Source organism: Pan troglodytes, chromosome 8, assembly GCF_028858775.2.
Source record: "Pan troglodytes isolate AG18354 chromosome 8, NHGRI_mPanTro3-v2.0_pri, whole genome shotgun sequence".
NCBI lineage: Eukaryota > Metazoa > Chordata > Mammalia > Primates > Hominidae > Pan > Pan troglodytes.
Window position 1 is genome coordinate 99,199,216 of NC_072406.2, and position 26,531 is coordinate 99,225,746.

General features: G+C 41.7%; 1 protein-coding gene and 1 long non-coding RNA gene across 2 annotated transcripts in view; both read left to right on the forward strand.

The window, feature by feature from the left end:
* LOC129136200 (ribosome biogenesis protein BMS1 homolog) overlaps positions 1-1,976 on the forward strand; it is a 38,224-nt gene extending 36,248 nt beyond the window's left edge. Inside the window, exons 7-8 of the transcript XR_010146645.1 lie at positions 9-159; positions 1,896-1,976. The gene's annotated coding sequence lies outside the window, so the exon portion shown is untranslated. The remainder of the gene's footprint in view (positions 1-8; positions 160-1,895) is intronic.
* Positions 1,448-26,324, forward strand: LOC736391 (arf-GAP with GTPase, ANK repeat and PH domain-containing protein 5). The gene is made up of 7 exons (XR_008537553.2): positions 1,448-2,082; positions 2,452-2,520; positions 4,813-4,881; positions 7,536-7,570; positions 15,108-15,208; positions 20,727-20,778; positions 21,420-26,324. It is a non-coding gene; the product is annotated as an arf-GAP with GTPase, ANK repeat and PH domain-containing protein 5 (long non-coding RNA).
* The last annotated feature ends 207 nt before the right edge of the window (positions 26,325-26,531 follow it).

Consider the following 26,531-nt stretch of genomic DNA (forward strand, 5'->3'; position numbering starts at 1 on the left):
TTTTCTAGAGATTAGTTCTCACTATGTTGCTCAGGCTGGTCTTGAATGCCTGGGCTCAAGCAATCCTCCTGCCTTGGCCTCCGAAAGTCCTGGGATTACAGATATGAGCCACTATGTCTGGCCTATTATTGCTGTACTCGAACTTATCCATCTCTTATGGTATGATTTTTAGTTTTTTCTTATTTATGTTTTCATAGTTTTATATATTGTGCTATGTTAAATAGCTTCATATAGTTTTCTTTCATCCAGTGATTTTAGCCTCCTGATGATTTTCTCTATCAGTTATGGCACTGGTGACTTAAAATGGATGTTCTTCCTCTGTCCTTCCTCCTACGTTTTTTACCTGGGATTTTTAACAAAGAGCTTTCTCTTCTCCCCTTTATTTTGGTATCACTACTGACTAATGCACTTGCATTTTATTCCATGGGTTATTTTCCATCACTGTCATTGTTCTTTCTGATACCTGTGCTGTCCCAGATTCAGCCGTGGGAGCCTTCAGCCTGTCTCCTGTGTCCTTTCAACTGTCTCTGTTAGTCTTTAGCATTTCTTACTTTATGACAGAACAAGAGGATCCAGGCTCATTTTGTACATGAGGATGTACTCATGTTTGGTAATAGCCATTTTTTCCTAACTAGAGTAAGGGAGTTGGGAATGGGAGGCAGAAACAAGGACATGGATATATAAAAAATCATAGAACAAAACTGCATTGAGTTCTGAGTATGGGTCTGTGATCCGTGGTTCAGTTTGAGAGGTTCATGGGTCCCTTATGAGAAGGGACAGGAAAGCCAGGAGGACAGGAGTATTTTTTATGACAAAATCATGCTTAGTGCCTTGTTAGTAAAAGAAAGAAAATCTGAAAGTCCCTGCCATGGAAGGAAGAAATAGAGGGGAGAAAAGGGAGTTGGTAAGTTACAGCATTTCAGAGCTTGGAGGGACAAGTTAGGTTTCTATTTTATGGAGATGGAGGTGGAGGCAGAATGGGTCCTAAGGTGTCATTCAAGACACACAGCCATAACTCTATTGTGAGTAGAGCTAGGGCCCCTGGGATTGCTGTGGTCAAGTGGCAGACAAAAACGACCACTCATTGGCAGATAGGAGAGGAGTGTTTAGTTACCAAAGCAGTCAGCAATTCAGGCGTATCCATATTTAGTCAGCAAAGAAAAGTTGTTCAACTTGGTTGCTAATGGGACCCACTCTACTGAGGCTTTGTATAGAACTCATAGAGGAAGATGGCTTCAAGTAGCAGACTACCCTGTGCTTTTCTTAGGACTAAAATCTCAGGAAGCTGGTGATGAATGAAAACCTTAGTCCCACTGGCACTGAAGAGGGGCCAGGAGAGCAGCAGCATCATAAGCCACAGGGTGGGGCCGCCCAGGCAGGGGCATTCTGAGCTGTGGGGGATGGGTGGCAGCCAGGGTGGGGCACTGTGAGCTGTCGGGGAGGGCACTGTGAAGTGTGGGGTGGGGCATTGTGTGCCACATGCCTGGGCTCCCACCTGGGCCAGTGGGCTTCAGTCTGTAGGTGACTACGGAAGGAGGAGGAGCTCCGTCTGTTCTCTCTTCAGGCAGTTGTTGTGTCTCTCAGCGCTTGTTGGGTTCACAACCTATTAAATAAGCCAGCTGGTCTTCACCCTCCCAGACAAGTCAACTCAGGGGAGGCGGCAGGGTGTGGGCCTTGGCCCGCAGCCCTAGCCGGGGCCGGGGCCAGGGCTGGTGCCCGGGGCCGCGCTGTGAGGTGGGCAGGCGAGGAGCGGGAAGACCATCTCTGCAAGTGCAGCATAGCCTCGGCCTAGGACAGCGGGAGTGCGTGGCCAAAGCTGTGAGCAGAGGCACAGGTGGTGGCAGACAGTAGAGGCACCCCATGGGGAACCTACTGACCTGTTGTGTGCGCCCTAGCGTCAGCCTCGAGTTTGACCAGCAACAGGGTCGGTGTGTCCCTCTGAATCTGAGATCTATGAGGCAGGAGCTGGGGACAGGATGGCAGGAGCACCCATGGCTGCTGCTGTACAGCCTGCTGAGGTGACTGTTGAAGTTGGTGAGGACCTCCACATGCACCACATTCGTGACCGGGAGATGCCTGAAGGTAAGGAGGTGACAGGTGCCATCTACCCTCGGCTTGCCTCTGGCTGCTGCTGTCCCCAAGGTTCCCTTTGAGGCATCCCCCACTTCGAGCTCCTTTCTGCTTGTAGCCAGCTTTCCCGGGGGCTGGCCAGGAACAAAAGCTGGCTCTGCCTGGAATTCCCACCCCTTAGTCTTTCCCCACCGAGTCCAGTCAGTTTCTTTTCGCCTCCCCTCCCAATCGCCCAGTTCTTGCTCTCTCATCTCATTCTCCCAGGCTGGCATGGGACCATTTATTTATGGCTCTTGTCGAATAAGCAGCAGTTGAATAAATGAGTTGATAAATTTTTATAAATGATTACATCTTTTTTCTTTTCTCCCTCTATACATATAGCTTTGGAGTTTAACCTTTCTGCCAATCCAGAGGCAAGCACAATATTCCAGAGGAACTCTCAAACAGATGGTGAGACAACAGTGTCTGTAGCTCTATTTATTATCCTGTGGGACTTTGTTTAGGCTTCTTTGAACTATTCTCTTCCTTTTCTCAATAAAAACTCAAATATCCCAACTTTTCAGTACCCATCTTATTTTTTCTTTGTACCTATCCAGATGGTACCTAAGTGAAGGAACCAGGTAAGTGCCTAATTGTTTCCTTTGTTAAAGTAGCCAAATCTCAGGACAGTTCATATTCAAATATTTGGGGATTTCTTATTTAAAATCAGAATGGAGGTTGCCACAGGAGAGGCTATATAGTATTCTTAATGGGCTGCTTTAAGTCACCTTGATAGAAGCTGCTTAGTTTCTTCTAACTGTAATTTGAACACAGAAGGAAAAAGAAAAAAGGAGAGTGCTTAAAATAATTGTGAAAGGTGTGAAATGACACAGCCAGGGCTGCAGAAAAATGGTTGTGTGTGTGTGTTTGGGGTTTCTCAAAGGAGTTTACCTATGAGGCTCTGATTACTTTAAAATTCTTACTTTAACAGAAAATGTGTCTCCAGATTTATTCTGGTGACTTAACAAACTTTACTTACCTCCTTGTTCTAAAAGAGAGGTGGGGATTGGTTCATGGTCAAAACTTTCAAAAGACATGAAACGTCAATGTAGACTTTTAATGTGTAATATAAAGATTGCAGGTTAAAATGTCAGACCTTCCCTGTAAGAGTGTTTGTTGCCGTGGCTCCCCCTTTGTCCTTTCCCCTCCTGACAATAGCATCTTGTTCAAAGATAAGAAAGTTACAGTTTTGGCTGGGCTTGGTGGCTCACGCCTGTTATCCCAGCACTTTGGGAGGCCGTGGCAGGCGGATCACCTGAGGTCAGGAGTTCGAGACCAGCCTGGCCAACATGGTGAAACGCTGTCTCTACTAAAAAAAAAAATAACAAAAATTAGCTGGGCGTAGTGGTGCATGACTGTAGTTCCAGCTACTCACAAGGCTGAGGCAGGAGAATTGCTTGGACCTGGGAGGTGGAGGTTGTAGTGAGCAGAGATCGCGCCAATGCACTCCAGCCTGGGTGACAGAGCGAGACTCTGTCTCACAGAGAAAAAAGGAAAGAAAGTTGGAGTTTTTTAGTCTCTACACTGCTGGCAGAGGCAGGGGATGGGAGCTGGTAGAAAAGAGAAAACAATTAGTTGGTTTGCCTCTAAAATTTTGCAAAGAGATGAATCTAAGTAAAAGTAATTCTGGGTAATAATATGGTTCTTGAATAAAAACTGAAATTTTCAAAATAGAAAACATTGCATCATAAACATATTAAATCCAGTTGGCTTATTGGTTTCATTTAAATGCCAGAGATTTCATTACTGTAGAGGAAATGTCTTATAGCTCTTCTATTTAAACTTTGGTTGGGCTCTTAATTTTTAAAGAGGTAGGATAATTAAGACTCATTATGAGTGTGACTTTGTAACTTGGAAGTACTATCCTCACATTTCAAGATATTTAAGGATTGCTTTAGAATAAACAAATGTATTATGTGAATTAATTGATTGTACCTTTATACACAAAGCATGTAAGTACTTGTGTAAACTTATACTCTGCTTGGTGATGTTAGGAAAGCCTGATTGATGTTACACACCAGTTAGTAGATGGGTAGTGTTGGATGAGAGCCCAAAAATGGCTCTTTATTGTCATTCTTTAGGATTACAACACAGTTTATGTATGTCTCACTTGGCCCTTTCCAATACAAATAAGGCCTGTGTATGTTCTCCCTATGTATTGCTAATGAAGAAATGAAGACTTAGAGATATCACATGACTATGGAAGACAGCTACTGAAGAGAACTAAGGTTCTATGTCCTCAGAATGAAATGGAAGTGACAGATATGCTGAATTTACTTTTTAAAAATTTTAAAAACTCTAGAATACATCTTATATTTTGCCTATAAAATAGACCTGTCTTTTAAAACCTACTGCCATCTTGATTTATTTTATGCAAAGTTGATTTTACACAACTCAAAGCCAAAATTTACCTCTTCATTTTTTTTTGTTTTTAAATAAAGGAGGGTGTCATTATGTTACTCATGCTGGCCTCAAATTCCTAACTGGGTTCAAGTGATTTTCCCATCTCAGCCTCCTGAGTAGCTGGGACTACAAGCATGTGCCATCTTGCCTGGCTCTATCTTATGTCTGTACATTCATTTCAATGGATAAGAATCAAAGTAGAGATAGTGAAATAGCCTAAATGCAGCAGTCGAATAAACGAGTTGATAAATTTTTATCAATGATTACATCTTTTTTTCTTGTCTTCCTCTATGCATATAGCTTTGGAGTTTAACCCTTCTGCCAATCCAGAGGCAAGCACAATATTCCAGAGGAACTCTCAAACAGATGGTGAGACAACATTGTTTTTTCCGCCAAGAGAAAGAATAAAAACTCTTGTTTGATCAGGTTATAGAAAGTATTTAGAAAAACTCATATTGGTTTAAATTTTTCACCTTTTCACATGTTCACTTGTCTTATTTTAATATGTGATATACTTTCCTTTAGTTGTTATGATGTTAGTGAAAACGTGTAACCTTTTTGTTTATACATTTTGCCATCTTTTTATCAACACAATTAATTTGTCATGTGATGGAGGAGTCATGGATTTCTCTTTATAATTTTTGGATTTATCTTTATTTATAATTAATGGATTTATCTTTATTTATAATCCCTTTTCCCTTGCTCCAAAAAGTACACTTTAAAGATGAATGATAGAACTTAGGCTTCAGCTTGGTTTTCATTTAAACAAATTAAAAACATAGTTGTTTATCATCAGGGATTGAATCTGTGATTTGGGCCTCCTCTTACGCAGTCCTCTGACCACATTCATTTACCACATCCAAGTTCATGCTACTCAAAAGTTTTAGGTTATTAACTTTTTCATTTGATGTAATGTAAATTTAAACATGCCCTACTCCTGCTTATTTCCCTTAATGTTATGTTAAATCCTCATTTATTTGCCAACAAGCCATACACAGCCAAGTTTTCCAGTTGACTTAAACAGCAAGAATACAAGTGAGGGTTCTGTAATAATATGCGAAGTAATGCAGCACAGTAAAACACGGGAGTTTGTAACCTTTGTTTTTATAGTTTGAGTAGACTTTGCCCATCTTGAGTCAGTTATTTCTGGTTCGAATTTGTCTTCATTTTTTACATTACTATAAAGAGATACCTAAGGCTGGGTAATTTATAACAAAAAGAGGTTTAATTGGCTCAAAGATTTTCAGGCTGTACAAACATGGCTTTAACATCTGCTTCTGGTGAGGGCCGCAGCAAACTTACAATCATGATAAAAGGCAAAGGGGAAGCAGGTGGTTCCACACGGTGAAAGAGGGAGGAGAGAGGGGAAGGGGGAAGGTACCACACTCTTTTTTTTTTTTTTTTTGAAATGGAGTCTCACTCTGTTGCCCAGGCTGGAGTGCAATGGCACGATCTTGGCTCACTACAACCTCCATCTCCCAGGTTCAAGCAATTCTCCTGCCTCAGCCTCCCGAGTAGTTGGGACTATAGGTGGGCACCATAACACCTAGCTAATTTCTGTATTTTTAGTACAGACAGGGTTTCACCATGTTGGCCAGGCTGGTCTGAAACTCCTGACCTCAAGTGATCTACCCGCTTCAGCCTCCCAAAGTGCTGGGATTACAGGCTTCAGCCACCACACCTGGCCAGTACCACAGTCTTTTAAATTACCATAATGAGAATTTGCTTGTTACCATGGGGATGGGACCAAGCCATTCATAAGGAATCCACTGCCATTACCCAAACACCTCCCACTAGGCCCTATCTCCAACATTAAGGGTCACATGTTAACATGAGACTTGGAGGGGCAACATATCCAAAACATATCAGAATTGTATTTCCCAGTTCCTTCCAGAGCCATGGGCTTCTCACACCTTGAGAGCATGGAAGCAGTAAAAGAAAAGCTATTCCATGTCCCTCACTCTTCAGTGGTAGGAACTTTTGCCTACAAGGCCCTTTCAGCATCAAAGGCAGAGGCAGTGTAGGAAGCAAAGCATGGCCCAAGTCCCTCTTGGGGCTCTTATTATTCTGGCCTCTTTTTAGGGAAAAAAAAATGATTTTTTGTGCTGCAGACACCATGTCCAATTAGGTTTGTATACTCAGCTTAACATCAAAATTTAGGCCAGGCTCTGTGGCTTACACCTGTAATCCCAGCTCTTTGGGAGGCTGAGGTGGGTGGATCACGAGGTTAGGAGATCAAGACCATCCTGGCTAACACAGTGTAACCCTGTCTCTACTAAAAATACAAAAAAAAATTAGCTAGGCATGGTGGCACGTGCCTGTAGTCCCAGCTAGTCAGGAGGCTAAGGCTGAAGAATTGCTTGAACCTGGGAGGCAGAGGTTGCAGTGAGCTGAGATCCCGCCACTGCACTCGAGCCTAGGTGACAGAGTGAGACTCCATCTCAAAAAAAAAAAAAAAAAAAAAATTTAAGATAGGTTACTTTCCAGTTGTGTAAAGACCGTTTTTTACTTTTGTTTTGTTTTTAGTGACATATTAGTAGATAACCACTAAGTGTGGTTCAAGATGCTTACAGGGATTCTGTTGCATCTAGAGATAGGTGTCTGGTCAGGAAGTAGTTCTTAGAGCTGTTAGCTCTTAGAGTCTGATAATTAAAGTAAGCTATGTGTAAATGCAGAATGAGAGAATACTAATGGATCATGGCTCATATATGCAACAGTTAAACTTTTTATTAGCTAAATTTTTCATCTGGCCTAATTTTTTTGCCCTTTTCTTTTGTACATGAGGATTCTTTCATTTGTATGTAATAGAAACAAAAAGTAAACTAAATGAAAAACTAAGTTTTTAGATTTGACTTATGAAATTAATCATGCCAGATAATTTAAATTATAAATTATTGAAAATTATTTTTTTAAATGGAATTTTTTCTCATTTTACATAGGAGTAATCAGTGAGATGTTAACAACTACTTTTATTTTATGGTATTTGTATCAGAAGTGACCAGTTTTTTTTTTTTTATTCTTAGTTGTAGAAATAAGAAGAAGCAACTATACTAACCATGTAAGTAAACACTCAAATAGTTAAGAAATTGATAGTTTGACATAAAAAGATGTCTCTCTTGATTTCTTTAAATTACAATGTGGACCTGGTGGTGGTAGCATGGACCTCTTTTTGTGGATTTTCTAAATCTCTTCTATTTTCCTGAGTATTAAATTTATCCAGAAAAGTGTTTAGCTTAGCGTGTCCACCTTTTAAAGATTTCTGACATTTAAGTTAAATTTCAATAGTCTGGTTCAAAAGATCTGCCTTAAGGCTGGGAATGGTGGCTAACGTCAGTAATCACAGGACTTTAGGAGGCCGAGGCAGGCTGATCATCTGAGGTCAGGAGTTTGAGACAACCCTGACCAACATGGTGAAATTCTGTATCTACTAAAAATACAAAAGTAGCCGGCCGTGGTGGTGCATGCCTGTAATCTCAGCTACTCAGGAGGCTGAGGCAGGAGAATCACTTGAACCCAGGAGGCAGAGGTTGCAGTGAGCCAAGATGGCACCATTGCACTCCAGCCTGGGTGACAGAGCGAAACTCTGTTGCAAAAAAAAAAAAAAAAAAAAAGTGCCTTAAATATTTAATCTTATTTTTAATGAAAGAACAAAAATAGAATAGCTAAGTTAATTGCCAGCACTGTCTATTGACTTTCTATCACAGCAGGTAAAAGCATACCTTCCCCGCTACACCATGATCTTATGTTTCTCCCTGTGTTTCTTCCAATTGTAGCACACTTTTTAATTAAATCAGTAATATTTACATGATTATGACTCTGCAAATATTATTCACTGCTAAGTCATATGGTGTTTTCACTGTGCCTCTGCATTACATGTCCTTCATCCTGTCTCTGAAACAGTTCTGAAATCTGAGCACTTCTGCAATTCTCCTGGATCTTCTTTTTTCCTAGCCTACGTTAGTTTATCTATCCAAATATCGTTAAGTAGCCTCTGGGTGCTCTGTTTGCTTTCACATCCATTATTTTTTAGCATGAAGCTAATTTTCTGACTATATTCATTTGCCTATTTTCTAACAGCTGTTTTTCCCCCAAGTATTGTAGCATTTATCACATGCCTTTTAAAGATATTTTCCATCTGCGAAAACACACCTGTTCGTTTTTATGTTTGTGTGGGGGGCAACTTTCTTTGGCCTTTTGTCATCCTAGTTCAATATAGCGTGGGTTTCCCTAGATATGCTCGATGTCTGCTTTTCTGGGCTAACTCCTTAAAGTCTTTTGGGATCTCACGTAACTACTGTCTTGTGTGGGATCGCCTGAGTCCTAGATTCTGTGTTTCCTTCTGTCCTGTTATCATCTCTAGTTGTACTTGAACACATTTTCCTGGGTGGAGATGTTAAAATCCCTCCTCTTTGATAGAGAGTACACATCTAGGTTGAATCTAAATTTTATGGTTCTGAAGACATTTTGCAGTTGTGCTCTTATTACAGTGTTGTTCTTGAATCTATTGCCAGTGTGTGATACGTTATTTACAACCAGATTTTAGTTATCTGCGGAAGCTTTTTAGAATCTCTCTCTCTAAGGTTCTGAAATTTTATAACAGCTTGTTGGGGATCTTTTCATTTTATTGAGGCTACTAAACCTGCAGATTATCTCTTCTTGAGAATTTTTTTTTATTTTCTCTGTTACTTTTTTACTGATAGTCTTGTTATTCAGATGCTAGGCTGCTTAGATCAGTACACCTGCATTGATTTTTAATTTTTTCCCTTCTATTTTTTCAGTTTGTCTTTTTATTCTAGTTCTGGGATATTCTGTGACTTTATCCTCTACTATTTCTATTGAATTTTATATTTTTTGAGAGTGTTTTAAGATTTTTTTTTAAAGTTTTGCTCCTGATTTTGACAGGTCCTATCAATTCCTTTTTTCTATTATTTTGATCTCTTTTCTTGGAGGCTTCCCTCCCATGAGTGGTGGTCCCTGGCCTGCTTTATTTGGAAGCAGGATTTCTGTTAACTGATAGCACTCAGTGTGAGGCCTTAGAAGCCTGACTAGCTTTTCATTTGGGGGACCTCAGTGTATTATCTGAGGATCTTTATTGAAGACATTTCAGTTTCTTCTGAGAAGGATCTCCCAATTTTCTGCCTGGAAAGTAAAAGCAGGCCTGGAAAGTAAAAGCAGAGTTAGCGAAGAAAGTTGGAGTTCCATTTTTGGTGTACAGTTTTCTTTATATCTCAGGTTTAAGGCATGGTATCTCTGAGCCAGAAATTCTCAGGTTTGATATATCCAGAGAACACACATCTAAGTTTCTTGTCAGATGGAAGGACAGGTGGACTTGGGGCTCTAGTTAGAGATTTGCAACTGACCTTGCTGGCTTTTTTTTTTTACACTTTACCCTACTTTGCAAAGTGCCATTTGCCTGTAAGTTCACAACCTTTAGTTCTGCAAGACAAACTGGCTCGCTTCTGTTGCAGTCACTTTCTGTAGGCACCAAAGTTGTGTTTCTGTGTTATTTACCACTCCTTTATCTACTTTTTATGTCTCAGCATTTATTAAAAATTATCTCTGTCAACCTTCTGTGCTGGTCATGGGTGTAACCTTTATTTTATGACTAATGAGGCTTCCGGAGGGAGAGGAAATAAATTTGTGGTCAATCTATTATAGTTAATCCAAATTTAGGACCTATGTTTAAATCAAAGTCTAATGTGAGTATAATTAATGATATTAAGCCAGAGAATTTTTTAAATTAATGTATCTATAATAAGCATATTACACTTTTCTCCTAAGGCCTTGTTTAATGTTTTCATTCAAAGTTTATCCACTGCCATATACTTCCCATTACTTCACAACATAGATGGAGCTGTTTTCCTGAATGCCCAAAGTGTTAGAAATATTTAAGTTAATTAAGATTTGTTCATTTTTAGCCTGGTCAACATAGCAAGACCTCATGTCTACAAAAAGGTTAAATAACAAATTAGCCAGGCCTGGTGGCATGCACCTTTCGTATTACCTACTCAGGAGGCTGAGGCAGAGGATCGCTTGAGCTCAGGAGTTTGAGGCTGCAGTTAACTATAATTGCACCACTGCACTCCAGCCTGGGCAACAAAGGGAGACCCTGTCTCGGAAAAAGGAAAAAAGTTACTAATTCTTTAAAAACATATCTAAAATTTGTCCTGCCCAAAAGGAGAGTGAAAAATATAAACTTTAGTCTTTGTTTTATTTTATGTTTGCTGAGAAAAATGCTGTACTTTATTTATTTATTTATTTATTTATTTATTTATTATTTCCATAGGTTTCTGGGGGAACAGGTGGCATTTGGTGACATGACTAAGTTCTTTAGTGATGATTTGTGAGATTTAGGTGCACCCATCACCTGAGCAGTATCCGCTGAACCCAATTTGTAGTCTTTTATCCCTCACCCTCCTCCCAGCCTTTCCCCCAAGTCCCAAAAGTCCATCGTATCATTCTTATGGCTTTGCATCCTCATAGCTTAGCTCCCACATGTGAAAGAGAACATGATATTTGGTTTTCCATGCTGAGTTATTTCACTTAGAATAATAGTCTTACTTCCATCCAGGTTGCTGGGAATGCCACGAATTTATTCCTTATTATGCCTGAGGTGGTATTCCTCATATATATATATGTATGTATATCACAGTTTCTTTATCTGCTCATTGATTGATGGGCATTTGGGCTAGTTCCATATTTTTGTAATTGTAATTTGTTTGAGTTCCTCATAGATTCTGGATAATAGCCCTTTGTCAGATGTATAGACTGTGAAGATTTCCTCCCACTCTGTGGTTGTCTGTTTACTCTGCTGATTGTTCCTTTTCCTGTGCAGAAGCTCTTTAGTTAAGTCTCACCTATTTGTTTCTGTTGCATTTGCTTTTGTGTTCTTGGTCATGAAGTCTTTGCCTAAGCCAGTGTGTAGACGGGTTTTTCCAATGTTATCTTCTAGAACTTTTATGGTTTCAGGTCATAGATTTATGTCCTTGATCCATCTTGAGTTGATTTTTGTGTAAGGTGAGAGTTGAGGATCCAGTTTCATTCTCCCGCATGTGGCTTGCCAATTATCCCAGCACCATTTGTTGAATAGGGTTTACTTTCTTCACTTTATGTTTTAGTTGGCTTTGTTGAAAATCAGTTGGCTATAGGTATTTGAGTTTATTTCTGGGTTCTCTATTCTGTTCCATTGGTGTATGTGCCTATTTTTATATCAGTACCGTGCTATTTTGGCGACTATGGCCTTATAGTATAGTTTGAAATCAGGTAATGTCATGCCTCCAGGTTTGTTGTTTTTGCTTAGTTTTGTTTTGGCTATGCCGGTTCTTGTTTGGTCCATATAAATTTCAGGATTGTTTTTTCTAGTTCTGTGAAGAAGGATGGTGGTATTTTGATGGGAATTGCATTGAATTTGTAGATTGCTTTTGGCAATATGGTCATTTTCACAATATTCATTCTACCCATTCATGAGCATGGGGTGTCTTTCCATTTGTTTGTGTCCATGACTTCATTCAGCAATGTTTTGTAGTTCCCAATGGCATATCAAAAAGATAATCCGGCCAGGCACGGTGGCTCACACCTGTAATCCCAGCACTTTGGGAGGCTGAGGCGGGTGGATCATGAGTTCAGGAGTTCGAGACCAGCCTGGCCAACATGGTGAAACCCCATCTCTACTAAAAATACAAAAGTTAGCCGGGCGTGGTGGTGCTCACCTGTAATCCCATCCACTCAGGTGGCTGAGGCAGGAGAATCGCTTGAACCTGGGAGGCAGAGGTTGCAGTGAGCCAAGATCACCGCACTGCATACTCCAGCCTGGGCAACAGAGCGAGACTCCATCTCAAAAAAAAAAAAAAGATAATCCACCATGATCAAATGGGTTTCATACCAGGGATGCAGGGATGGATTAACATACACAAGTCAATAAATATGATACACCACATAAACAGAATTAAAAACAAAAAATCACATGATCATCTTAACAGATGCAGAAAAAGCATTTGACAAAATGCAGCATCCTTTTATGATTAAAACCCTCAGCAAAATCAGCATACAAGGGTCATAGCTCAATGTAATAAAAGCCATCTATGACAAACCCACAACCAACATAATACTGAAAGGGGGAAAAATTGAAAGCATTCCCCCCGAGAACTGGAACAAGACAAGGATGCCCACTCTCACCACTTGTATTCAACATACTACTGGAAGGCCTAGCCAGAGCAATCACACAAGAGAAAACAATAAAAGGCATGCAGATCAGTAAAGAGGAAGTCAGACTGTTGCTGTTTGATGATGATATGATCATATACCTAGGAAACCCTAAAGACTCCTCCAAAAAGCTCCTAGAACTGATAAATGAATTCAGCAAAGTTTCAGGAGACAAAATTAATGTACACAAATCAGTAGCTCTGTTATACCCCAGAAGCGACCAAGCTTAGAATCAAACCAAGAACTCAACCCCTTTTCTGATAGCTGCAAAAATAAACTAAACTAAAATAAAATACTTCGGAATAGACCTAACCAAGGAGGTGAAAGATGTCTACAAGGAAAACAACTTTAGTATTTTTAATGGGTTAAAATGAGAGGCAGCAGGTACAGCAGAAGAAGTCAGTGCGTGGGCATCCGCATCCAATGGGTACTGCACCTTTGATGGTAAGGCTTTGGTTTTGACTTACTAAATTACTAGGTACGATTATTTTCTAGTTTTTGTCATTAAACCTTAAAACTACTAAGTAACCCCTTCCATTTCTTGTTAAATATTGTAAAATTTCATACTCTCATTTATGCTGACTGACATTAGATTATTTGTTTCTATTTTGTGACTACCTTAAATAATACCTATAAACAGTAAACTGTTAGTAGTGTTTTTGCTGTAATTAAATGTAGTAAGACTTACCTTCCAAATGATAACTGAATTGTCAAACACTTGTCGAAGTTTTGGATTTACTCAAAATTCTATGCTCAGCAGCTGGAGGTAGGAAGAGTAAGGGCCCTCCCTTACTCTTATGGAGAGGCATACTTTCTCATGAGGGGAATACTCTGCAGGAATTAGCATCTTGTAAGCAGTGGTGAATTCAACTAATTAGTGTATAAAAATACATTTTTTGGTGTGGCTGCCGACAGAGATCCAAGAGGGTAGATGGAGTCAAGCTTGCTGAAGCAAGGAAAGAGAAAAGCAATATTCTAGGCAGAGAGCAGGGGTAGAGCAGGAAAATGGCTAGGTGCAGGTCAGATGATTTATAGAATGAAATTGATCAAGTTTTGAAATGAATGCAAAGTATTCTTCGAGAGTCTCATTTGAGTCATGTCTTGGCAGTCTTATTTAAACATGAAGTGAAAGTTAGATTTTTTAAGTTGTCATTTGTTTTCAGGGTGTGAGAGAATATTTAAGTGATACTCTTTTTATCCTCCACATAAGAAAATAGGACTAGAGAAACCTATGGATTCCTCACTTGTTGGTGGCCTAGCAGCCCTGGCACACAGAGACTCTGAATCTGAAACACTTCTTTTGTAACAATATCACCTGAAATAATACATTTAGGATTAGTAATTTAGTAAATGCATTAGTCTTGTATTCACTGCAATAAAATGCTCTTGTAGCAGGATTATATAATACATTACATTTTATCATAGTAAATAAATAATAGAAGGGCCGGGTGCCGTGGCTCACGCCTGTAATCCCAGTACTTTGGGAGGCTGAGGCAGGCAGATAGCGAGGTGAGGAGATCGAGACCATCCTGGCTAACACGGTGAAACCCCGTCTCTACTAAAAGTACAAAAAGTTAGCCGGGCATGGTGGCGGGCGCCTGTAGTCCCAGCTACTCAGGAGGCTGAGTCAGGAGAATGGCGTGAACCCGGGAGGCGGAGCTTGCAGTGAGCCGAGATCGCGCCACTGCACTCCAGCCTGGGCGACAGAGTGAGACTCCGTCTCAAAAATTAATTAATTAATTAATTAATTAATTAATAGAAATTCTCGGCTGCTTTTTATAGCTGTAGAAAAAAAATGAAATCTATTTTAAACTTTTCTTTTTTTTTTTTTTTTTGAGACAGAGTCTCACTTTGTCTCCCGGCCTGGAGTGCAGTGGCGCGAACTCGGCTCACTGCAAGCTCCGTCTCCTGGGTTCACCCCATTCTCCTGTTTCAGCCTCCCGAGTAACTGGGACTACAGGGGCCTGCTACCACGCCCGGCTAATTTTTTGTATTTTTAGTAGAGATGGGGTTTCACCATGTTAACCAGGATGGTCTCGATCTCCTGACCTCATGATCCGCCCGCCTCCACCTCCCAAAGTGCTAGGATTACAGGTGTGAGCCACCACGCCCGGCGAAGCCGACTTTTCCCATTATTTTTAACGGTAATTCATAAAATCCTTGTTAGGTTTGATGACAGGTACCATATTAAGGGCAGCATTTTATAACCCATATCTTAAACATCATCTCTGGAAGTTGAGAGCCTCCAATGGGTTTTCTATAGAGTGCACATGATACCACACTCAGGCAGTTCATGGAGTGTAAGACATATCTTAGTGCTTTGTCATTTGACATTTTCACTGAGAAAAAAATATACTTTGATAAGTTTGACTTACACTTCCCTTCCCCTTCAGGTATCTACTGAGCGTTTCAGTCAACAATACAGCTCGTGTTCGACAATATTCCTTGATGACAGCACAGCCAGCCAGCATTATCTTATAATGACAATAATATCGTGAGTACAACTATACTGCCGAGGAACAGATTCCTTTATTCTAAAATTATTTCAGCCATTTGGTTGTCCTCTTCAGCAATCAGTTTAAGAAATTGGAGTCAACCATATATTGATATCCAGATTCTAAATATTAAGTATCAGTTTCTCTTTTAATCTTAGACGTTGTGGTGGAAGGAAAAATCAGTTAGCAAAGAAGCAATCCCAGAAACAGTGTATCTGTTTGATGCCTTTATGCCTTTAGACAATGTTGAACACAGTGAGAAGGATAGGTTCCCTTTATTGAATGTTTTTTGTGAAAACTTAGTTTTTCAATGCATCATAGGCCTAAATCAGTGTGTACTACTTTGGACATTATCCTTGGAAGAAGGAACAGCTTTTCTTCTTCTGGCACCACAGTGTGTCTGCATTTGAATTTCTCCCATTGTGCATGAGCACCTCATGGGCCACAAAGATGTGCTTTGAGAGCACCCTGAGATGAAGTTTATTTTAAAAGGAACAACAACCAACACCACCACCAGCTCCACAGGGGCTGTCCAGTGTACATTATTCTCATCTCTTTGGGTTATTAGTCTTGATTTTTAGAACACAGTTTGGAAAGTGCTAATTTAGAATATTAATGTCTTTATCTCTAATTTAACTTTTCATTCTGTAAACATAACTAGCTTATAAACAATTTTGTTTCCAATGCACTAGCCTTTTTAGCTAATTCAGTTGTCAGTAACTTTTACTTCAATTAAAAGTGGCAAGTTTACACTCATAATAATGTCACTTTCCTCCCTCCCTTTTAACAATAGTTGAGAGGAAATTGTGTTTCGAACAAAAACTGGACTCAAACTCTGTCTCAAGTCCTGAGCTTTGGGACCTATTGAGTAATCACTAAATGTCTGTAGTCAGCCAAGTCTCTTAAATCTTTGAGCACACATACACAAAAATTACTTTGACTAGAGTCCCTGGCTTCTTCTGAGTTCCAAAGATTTTGTTATGTTAGCATATAATTCAAAAGCAGCTTTGAAGATGAATTTTGCTGAAACAAATTTCGTGCTTTTTTCCTCATTATTCTACTTTTTAGAAGTCTACTTTTGAGAGTATAGTAAGTTTTAATTTGCCACCAGCGAGCTTGAGAAATAATCATTTGGTGTATTCACTATTGGTGAAATAAAGTTATTGAACAAATTAATAGGGCAAATTGGCTTCAAGAAGATATTTTGAAAAATGTTTTATCATGAATCAGTAGTGCACTGTTGTCAGTGGGATAGGTGGAACTCACTGAGATCACTTATGCAAGGTTTTTTTCAAAATACAAGTCTGCAAACACATGTATCTTCCCATCTCCACTTTCCCTCTATCTCTAGGCACTGAGAAGCCTTTTAGGAAAATTGGGATGGATGTGAGGCATCTTTCTGTGAAGAAAAGCATACCAGAAGATTCTGATTTTCACCACAGCTCAATCATTCCAAACTTTGCTGCTGATTGAAATCACCTGGGAAACGTTTACCAAGAACCTTGATGCCCAAAGCCATACCCAATACTAATTAAATTAAAATGTCTCATGTTGAAGATGAGGCAGATATTAAAGCTTCTCAGGCGATTTTAATGTGCAGCAAAGTTTGAGAGCCACTGCTTAATTTGAGTTTAGGACGAGAAACTGCTCCTATTTGGTGGGACCTTGGGCAAGTCAGTTTTAAGGTTTGTTTCCCTGATCTGTATAACGAGTGTTGAATTAAATGTCACATAAGGTCACTGGTCCTTTCCAGCATGTAACTTTAAATTCTGTGATTTTAAAATTATTTCAGAGATGAAAACTACTGGAAGCACTATAGCCATATCCATCTTACATGCTAATGTTACAGGCTTTTTAAAAAGTGCTAATATTGTGTAGATCTATTACTAGAATTGAGATTTGCCTTCCCTCAGTTGTTTTGAGCCTCACTCTACAAAATTAGCTGGGCGTGGTGGCACATGCCTGTAATCCCAGCCACTTGGGAGGCTGAGGCAGGAGAATCTCTTGAACCCGGGAGGCAGAGGTTGTGGTGAGCCGAGATCACACCATTGCACTCCAGCCTGGGCAACAAGAGCGAAACTCCATCCACCCCCCACCAAAAAAAAAAAAAATTATCTGGACATAGTGGCGCAAACTTGTAGTCCCAGCTTCTTGGGAGGCTGAGGCATGAGAATCGCTTGAACCTGGGTGGTGGAGGTTGTGAGGAGTCAAGATGGCACCACTGCAGTCCAGTCTGAGCAAGAGAGACAGACTCTGGGTCAAAAAATAAATAAATACATAAAATAAATCACATGGGATGAAAGGTTTCGTGGGTAGAAAAGCATAACAGGGAAATCTGTTATTATTTATATATTGTAATCACCAACAGAAACGCATCTTCTAACAGCATTTTCCTTGCATTTTGGTTCTCATATTTTTGTAAAAAACAAAGAAATGAAAACAAAGTGCCCTTATGGTACTGTTCTGAAATAGAAGATTTGAATTTCAGGGCCGCTAGGAGAGTTCCCCAGCCTTACCACTGTTGATATTATGTGCTAGATAATGCTTTGTTGTGAGGACTGTCTTGTGCATTGCAGAGAGTTTAGCAGTATTTATGGCCTCTACCAACTAGATGTCAGTAGTAACCCATGACCCAGGTTATAACAACAGAAAATATTCCTTGAGAACAGTATTGTTAACAGAAATTTTTCATTGAAAAATAACTTTTCTACAACAAAAAGTTGAGTAAAAAGTGTGTCATGTATGTATATTATTTAAAGTCTCTCATGTTGAGCTTAATAGGAGACAAATGGATTCTCTAGAGCTTTCTTTGCAATTTGCTTTAAAGAAGCAATAAGAGGCTGGGCACGGTGGCTCACGCCTGTAATCCCAGCACTTTGGGAGGCTGAGGCGGGCGGATCACAAGGTCAGGAGATCGAGACCATCCTGGCTAACACGGCGAAACCCCGTCTCTACTAAAAATACAAAAACTTAGCTGGGCGTGGTGACACGCACCTGTAGTCCCACCTATTCTGGAGGCTGAGTTAGGAGAACCGCTTGAACTTGGGAGGCGGAGGTTGCAGAGAGCTGAGATCGTGCCATTGCACTGCAGCCTGGGTGACAGAGCAAGACTCTGTCTAAACAAACAAACAAAAAAAGCAATAAGCTGGTGGGGCGCAGTGGTTCACACCTGTAATCCCAGCATTTTGGGAGGCTGAGGTGGGTGGATCACTTGAGGTCAGGAGTTTGAGACCAGCCCGACCAACATGGTAAAACCGGCCTCTACTGAAAGTACAAAAAATGGCTGGGCGTGGTGGTGCATGCCTGTAGTCCCAGTTACTTGGGAGGCTGAGGCAGGAGAATCGCTTGAGCCTGGGAGGTGGAGGTGGCAGTGAGCCGAGATCTCGCCATTGCACCCCAGCCTGGGTGACAGAGAGAGACTGTGTCTCAAAGAAAAAAAGAAGCAATAAGATGACCTAACCTCATGCAAATATGTAGTTGGTAGAAGGTGTATTTTTAAAGTTTTCAGACAGTTGTGGGTATTTGTTAACACTAAATCAAAACTTCACAAGTGGTGGTTTCTTAAATTAGTTACGGTGGCATTTTACATATTAATAAATTTATTCCATCAGTACTCATTGATCTTTCTTGCACAGTAAATGGATCTTTTGCTCCATACTTGCATTTATAATATCATGCATTAGTTACTTGGAATATATTGGTTTATGTTTTATTGTGTCAAAAATCACTTTTAGTTTAACCACCAATCTTAGTTTAACACGCCTTTAAGTATTGAAAAGCTGCCAAGCCTACAGTAGAAGGAACAAGTTTTTCAAAGTCCACAGGAAAGCTTAAATTTTATCATTGGGAACAAATACGTATTTCCCTTGAAGTGACAACCTCTCACTTCATTTATTTTTGAGAATGATAGTTGAACTGGTTTTTTAGACCGAGTTTCACTCTGTCACTTGGCTGGAGTGCATTGGCATGATCTCAGCTCAAGCAATCCTCTCACCTCGGGCTCCTGTGTAGCTGGGACCACAGATATGTGGCACCACGCCAGGCTAATTTTCTTATATGTTTGATAGAGACAGGGTTTCGTTATGTTGCCTAGGCTGGTCTCGAACTCCTGAAGGAGCTCAAGCCATCTGCCTGCTTTGGCCTCTCAAAGTGCTGGGATTTTACTGGCGTGAGCCACTGCGCTGGCCCAGTTGTACTTTTAAATAAAAATGATGTTCTGTGAAAAAAGTGATTTTTCAGTTCACAGCTAAATCACGGATTCTTTAAAAACAAAAAAAAAGCGCTTCTCGTTAACTTTCCACTTATTCAGAATATTAGAGACATGTCAAGATTTAACAACATTAATTTTTACTGCTTCATCAAAGACATTCTTAAGAAATTCAGGCTATGTTTTCTACCTGTAGGGGACAGTGAAGAATAGAATGACTACTAATGTAATTGGTACCACTGCCTTGATTTATGCTGAGAAACCAGCCATTGTACCCACTTTTGCTTTTATACAATCATGGCAAGTGTCAACAAAAAAGCAGGCAATGACTTTGTATTACTTTCACACATTTTTAAAATTTTTCATCAGCTTTCTCAGGTTTAATTAGTATGATTCAGAACAGTGTTGGCCAGGCACAGTGGCTCAGGCCTGTAATCTCAGCACTTTGGGAGGCCGAGGCAAGCGGATCACCTGAGGTTAGGAGTTCAAGACCAGCCTGGCCAACATGGTGAAACCACATCTCTACTAAAAATACAAAAATTAGCCAGGAGTGGTGGCAGGTGCCTGTAATCCCTGCTACTTGGGAGGCTGGGGCAGGAGAATCACTTGAACCTGGGAGGCGAAGGTTGCTGTGAGCCGAGATCACACCATTGCACTGCAGTCTGGGCAACAAGAGTAAAACTTGGTTTTTAAAAAAAAAAAAAGAACAGTTATGAGCTCTTAGGCCTTCTGGAAGGGGTCTTCAGGATCCTGAGAGGTCCACAGAGCACATTTGGAGAACCACTGGTTTATACACAGGCACAATGCATTAGTTTTACAAAGTTTAAAGTTCATCAAAGACTGGCCTCTTAAAAAGGCAGATGAGTTTGTCATTCAAACAACAGAAAATACATAAATACATCATGAGAGTATACTACAGAGAACTAAAGAGAAAGGAAGCTAGGAAATCTGAATCACATTTACATTTATTAAAGTTTACTACTACTGCTTTGTAGAACATTCTTGTGTTTCAATGTGTGGTTAGAAGAGTGAAAATATATTTGGTTTATTGCCATGGCCTGTTAGGGAGAGTCAATACTCATGGGCATTTCTGACTGGTTATCATATAAAAGACTTCACGGTACAGGCCATGATGTGCTGAGAAAGAAGAAGTCAGGAAACCCTCTGCAAGTCAGGATCCAGGAGAAGAATTCGTAAAAACTGCTTTGGTAAAGTAAACACCAAAGCACACAGGAGGCAGTATTTTACTAAACAAATATTACACTAAGATATTAACAGTTTTTGAAGTAATGCGCTTTCTTATTTTTTAGAGATGCAGATAGATCTTTGACCATACTTGATGAACAGTTATACTCATTTGCGGTAAGTGGCACTTTTATTGAGGTTGTATTTTCATCGTACACTTGTATCTGTTTCATGCTGAAGTCAAAGCCATCTTTTTTTAAATCTTCCCCATTTCATGTTGCATTTAGTCATCTTAAGTGTTGTAAAAAGAATGTGCTGGAGTAAGAACTGATCTGCGGCTCTGTTTAGTTAGTGAGCTAGTATGAGTAAATATACTATCCAAACAACAGAAAATGTATCTTTTTTTTTTTTTTTTTTTTGATGGACTCTCTTTCTGTAGCCCAGGCTGGAGTGCAATTGCGCGATCTTGGCTCACTGCAGGCTCTGCCTCCCAGGTCCCTGTTCAAGCAATTCTCCTGCCTCAGCCTCCCGAGTAACTGGAATTACAGGCATGTGCCACCATGCTCAGCTAATTTTTTTTCTTTTTTTTTTTTTTTTTTTTAGTAAAGACAGGGTTTCACCATGTTGGCCAGGATGGTCTTGAACTCCTGACCTCGTGATCCACCCACCTTGGCCTCCCAAAGTGCTGGGATTACAGGTGTGAGCCACCATGCCTGGCCCAGAAAATGTATCTTTTTAAAAGGTAATTGTGAGCTGTCTATAGGACCCTGCAAGCCACTACCCAATTTTTGAAGCCATTCTTCTTCTGTTCCACACAGTTTTCCACCGTGCACATTATGAAGAAAAGAAATGGAGGTGGGAGTTTAAATAACTATTCCTCCTCCATTCCATCGACTCCCAGCACCAGCCAGGAGGACCTTTATTTCAGTGTTCCTCCCACTGCCAACACACCCACGCCCATTTGCAAGCAGTCCATGGGCTGGTCCAACTTGTTTACATCTGAGAAAGGGAGTGACCCAGACAAAGAGAGGAAAGCCCTGGAGAGTCACGCTGACACCATCGGGAGCAGCACAGCCATCCCCATTAAACAGGGCATGCTCTTAAAGCGAAGTGGGAAATGGCTGAAGACATGGAAAAAGAAATATGTCACCCTGTGTTCCAATGGCGTGCTCACCTATTATTCAAGCTTAGGTGATTATATGAAGAATATTCATAAAAAAGAGATTGACCTTCAGACATCTACCATCAAAGTCCCAGGAAAGTGGCCATCCCTAGCCACATCGGCCTGCGCACCCATCTCCAGCTCTAAAAGCAATGGCCTATCCAAGGACATGGACACCGGGCTGGGTGACTCCATATGCTTCAGCCCCAGTATCTCCAGCACCACCAGCCCCAAGCTCAACCCGCCCCCCTCTCCTCATGCCAATAAAAAGAAACACCTAAAGAAGAAAAGCACCAACAACTTTATGATTGTGTCTGCCACTGGCCAAACGTGGCACTTTGAAGCCACGACGTATGAGGAGCGGGATGCCTGGGTCCAAGCCATCCAGAGCCAGATCCTGACCAGCCTGCAGTCATGCAAGAGCAGTAAAAGCAAGTCCCAGCTGACCAGCCAGAGTGAGGCCATGGCCCTGCAGTCGATCCAAAACATGCGTGGGAACTCCCACTGTGTGGACTGTGAGACCCAGAATCCTAAGTGGGCCAGTTTGAACTTGGGAGTCCTCATGTGTATTGAATGCTCAGGAATCCACCGCAGTCTTGGCACCCGCCTTTCCCGTGTGCGATCTCTGGAGCTGGATGACTGGCCAGTTGAGCTCAGGAAGGTTATGTCATCTATTGGCAATGACCTAGCCAACAGCATCTGGGAAGGGAGCAGCCAGGGGCAGACGAAACCCTCAATAGAGTCGACGAGGGAAGAGAAGGAACGGTGGATCCGTTCCAAATATGAGCATAAGCTCTTTCTGGCCCCACTACCCTGCACTGAGCTGTCCCTGGGCCAGCACCTGCTGCAGGCCACCGCTGATGAGGACCTGCGGACAGCCATCCTGCTGCTGGCACATGGCTCCCGTGAGGAGGTGAACGAGACCTGTGGGGAGGGAGACGGCTGCATGGCGCTCCATCTGGCCTGCCGCAAGGGGAATGTGGTCCTGGCGCAGCTCCTGATCTGGTACGGGGTGGACGTCATGGCCCGAGATGCCCACGGGAACACAGCGCTGACCTACGCCCGGCAGGCCTCCAGCCAGGAGTGCATCAACGTGCTTCTGCAGTACGGCTGCCCCAACGAGTGCGTGTAGTATCTGTTTTATTTGACTGCAGTCTCCTTGGTGCAAAAACAAAATGGGAAAAATAAGGATAACTCAGAATTTCAAAAGGAAATCACAAATTCAGCTAATAATAGCATTTTCAGTACTTTTCGTAAACTAAGTAAATACACAAAATGTTGATTTTTCTGACCATAAGACATATTTTATGTCCTTTTGCCGAGGTGGGTGTGTTAGTCTCAGGCCCTCCTGGCCACATTGCCCAAGTCACACAGGCTTCTGTATTATGTATTTAGATAAGATGTGTGAAAATATATTTGAAAAAAAGTTCATAAATATGCATTGATTTTTGTACATATGACACCTCTTTTTCATTTTTATTTTTATTTTTTTTGGACGATGTTTTGCTCTGTCGCCCCAGCTGGAGTGCAGTGGCGTGATATCTGCTCACTGCAAGCTCTGCCTCCCGGATTCACACCATTCTCCTGCCTCAGCCTCTCAGGTAGCTGGGACTACAGGTGCCTGCCACCACACCTGGCTAATTTTTTTGTATTTTTAGTAGAGACGTGGTTTCACCATGTTAGCCAGGATGGTCTCGAACTCCTGACCTCGTGATCCACCTGCCTCAGCCTCCCAAAGTGCTGGGATTACAGGCGTGAGCCACCGTGCCCGGCCCATGGCACCTCTCTTAATTTATAAATTGAACTGGATGTGAACTAATAATGTCAGCTAGTTGAGATAAGAGCGTTACAGATCTGGGCGCAGTGGCTCACACCTGTAATCCTAGCACTTTGGGAGGCCTAGGCGGACTGATCACCAGGTCAGGAGATCGAGACCATCCTGGCTAACATCATGAAACCCCATCTCTACTAAAAAATACAAAAAATTAGCTGGGCATGGCCGGGCGTGGTGGCTCACACCTGTAATCCCAGCACTTTGGGAGGCCGAGGCAGGCAGATCACGAGGTCAGGAGATCAAGACCATCCTGGCTAACATGGTGAAACCCCGTCTCTACTAAAAATGCAAAAAAAAAAAAAAAAAAAAAATTAGCCAGGTGTGGTGGCAGGCACCTATAGTCCCAGCTACTCGGGAGGCTGAGGCAGGAGAATGGCGTGAACCCAGGAGGCGGAGCTTGCAATGAGCTGAGATTGCAGCACTGCACTCCAGCCTGGGCGACCAAGCGAGACTCCATCTCAAAAAAAAAAAAAAATTAGCTGGGCATGGTGGCGGGCACCTGTAGTCCCAGCTACTTGGGAGGCTGAGGCAGGAGAATGGCATGAACTCAGGAGGCAAAGCTTGCAGTGAGCAGAGATTGTGCCACTGCACTCCAGCCTGGGCAACAGAGCGAGACTCGGTTTCAAAAAAAAGAAAAGAAAAGGAGGGTTACAGATCATTGCACATGGAAAATATTCCCAGCAGTAAACACTTCCATTAATGTGATCTACAGCTTTTAAAAAGGAGCATCTCAGAATAAGATGGTGGTACAATTTGCTTATTGAGAAAGGAAAAAAAAACACACAAGTATATTACAAAGGGAAAAGAAGGAATGTGATTTCTCATGATTGAAAGCTTGATTTAGATTGCATACAGCTTTTGCTACCCAAGACCAAGCGGCTCTGGCAAGACAGGGTGGTTTTCCAAATGCCAGACCGAGGTGCCTTATGAAGGCAGCTGCCGATGGTTCCAGATGTAGAGAGATAGGTGATGCAGGAGGGAAAGCTGGATTGGAAAAGGGAGAGTTTTGTAGACGGGCTACGCTCATTGTGGCTTTGAAAGAGCAGAGCCGGCAGCCTCTAGTCATCATTTGGATATACAGGACTAGAGCATGAATCTGATGTAGAGCTACAGAATGAAGAGCAACAGCAGCTGTTTAAATACCGAGAAAGTGTGTAGAATGAAATTGGACAAGCCTAGCATGGTGGTTTCATGCCTTTAGTCCTAGCTACTTCGGAGGCTGAGGTGGGGGAATTACTTGAGCTCAGCAGTTTGAGTCCAGCCTGGGCCAGATGGTGAGACCCTGTATCTTAAGAAAAGAAAAAATAAGACCAGGTACAGTATCTCATGCCTGTAATCCCAGCACTTTGGGAGGCCAAGTTGAGAGGATTGCTCGAGTGTAGGAGTTCAAGACCAGACTGGGCAATAAAGTGAGACCCATTTCTACCAAAAAAAAAAATCAAGAAATTAGCTGGACATGGTGGCACATGCCTGTGGCCCCAGTTACATGGCATGGCAGGCTGAGGCAGGAAGATCACTTGAGCCCAGGAGGTGGAGGCTGCAGTGACCCATATTCATGCCACTGCACTCCAGCCTGGGCAACAGAGTGAGACCCTCTCTCAAAAACAGATAAAGTGGACAGAAAATAGGTTGGTAAGGACTAATCATTTAAGGGACAAGCCCCCAGAAGAGTGGCTACTAGAGTGGGAGGAGGAAAAGCAGAAGGAGAAAGAGTTGAAGATAGGTGAGGCTGTGGTCCCAGTGCTGAATTCTGCCAAGCAGTGACTTGATTCATGAACACTCACTGGATGCTGACCCTGTTGCTCTTCTGAGTGCTGGGGTAGAGGGGAGGAGAGATGGAGCACAGTTCTTGCTTTTATGAGCTTATGTTCTAGGAAGTTCAAGTATTTTTTCAGGTAGTATGAAATAGCAGGAAGAGGAAGCAGGCTAAAGGGACACAGAGTGATTGGGGGCTATTTTAAGTAGAATGATAAGGAAGAGCCTGTCTAGAGAGCTATTTGAACAGTGACCTGACTGAAGGGACAACAGAAAGCATTGCTGACATTACAGGTAGCAGGATGACTGCCAAGACAGAAACGCATTTCATATGTGTTTGAGGAACAAGCAGCAAGGTGACCAGCATGGGGAGAGTGAAGAATGAGGGAAACCTTGAATGAGAATAAAGCAGTTCCATCTTGGATGCTAATCTGCCATATTCTGATTAATCCCAGTTCCAAGAATTCATCTACGATTTCTATTTTATCTTTTTAAAAAAATATTTTTTATTTTTTATTTTTTGAGACTGAGTCTCACTCTGTCTCCCAGGTTGGACTGCAGTGGCACAATCTCAGCTCACTGCAAACTTCACCTCCTGGGTTCAAGCAATTCTCCTGCCTCAGCTTCCCGAGTAACTGGGATTACAGGCGCCTGCCACCACGCCTGGCTAATTTTTGTATTTTTAGTAGAGACGAGGTTTTACCATGTTGGCCAGGCTGGTCTGGAACTCCTGACCTCAGGTGATCCGCCCACCTTTGCCTCCCAAAGAGCTGGGATTACAGGCGTGAGCCACCGTGTCTGGCCATACACATCCCTACTGAAGCCCGCATTACCCTTTCCCTATGCTATATAAGCCCTGGGTCGGGGAGGTGGGGGTAATGGCACAGGGATCCACCATCTTATCTTGGTGTCATCCCTGACTTGGCTTCTGTTCATAAACGCCTATTAAATGTTTCTTTCTGAGAAACTGGATTTGTCAGCCTCTTTCTTTGGTATCTCAGGTTCTTTGGTCTTTGCAGGTAGGTTTATATAAACCTGCTCAGCACAGGACAGGCAGTTTCTCAAAAAATTAAAAATAGAATTACCAAATGATCCAGCAATATCACTTCTGGGTATATAGCCAAAATAATTGAAAGCAAGGTCTCATAGAAATGTTTGTACACTGATATTTATAGCAGT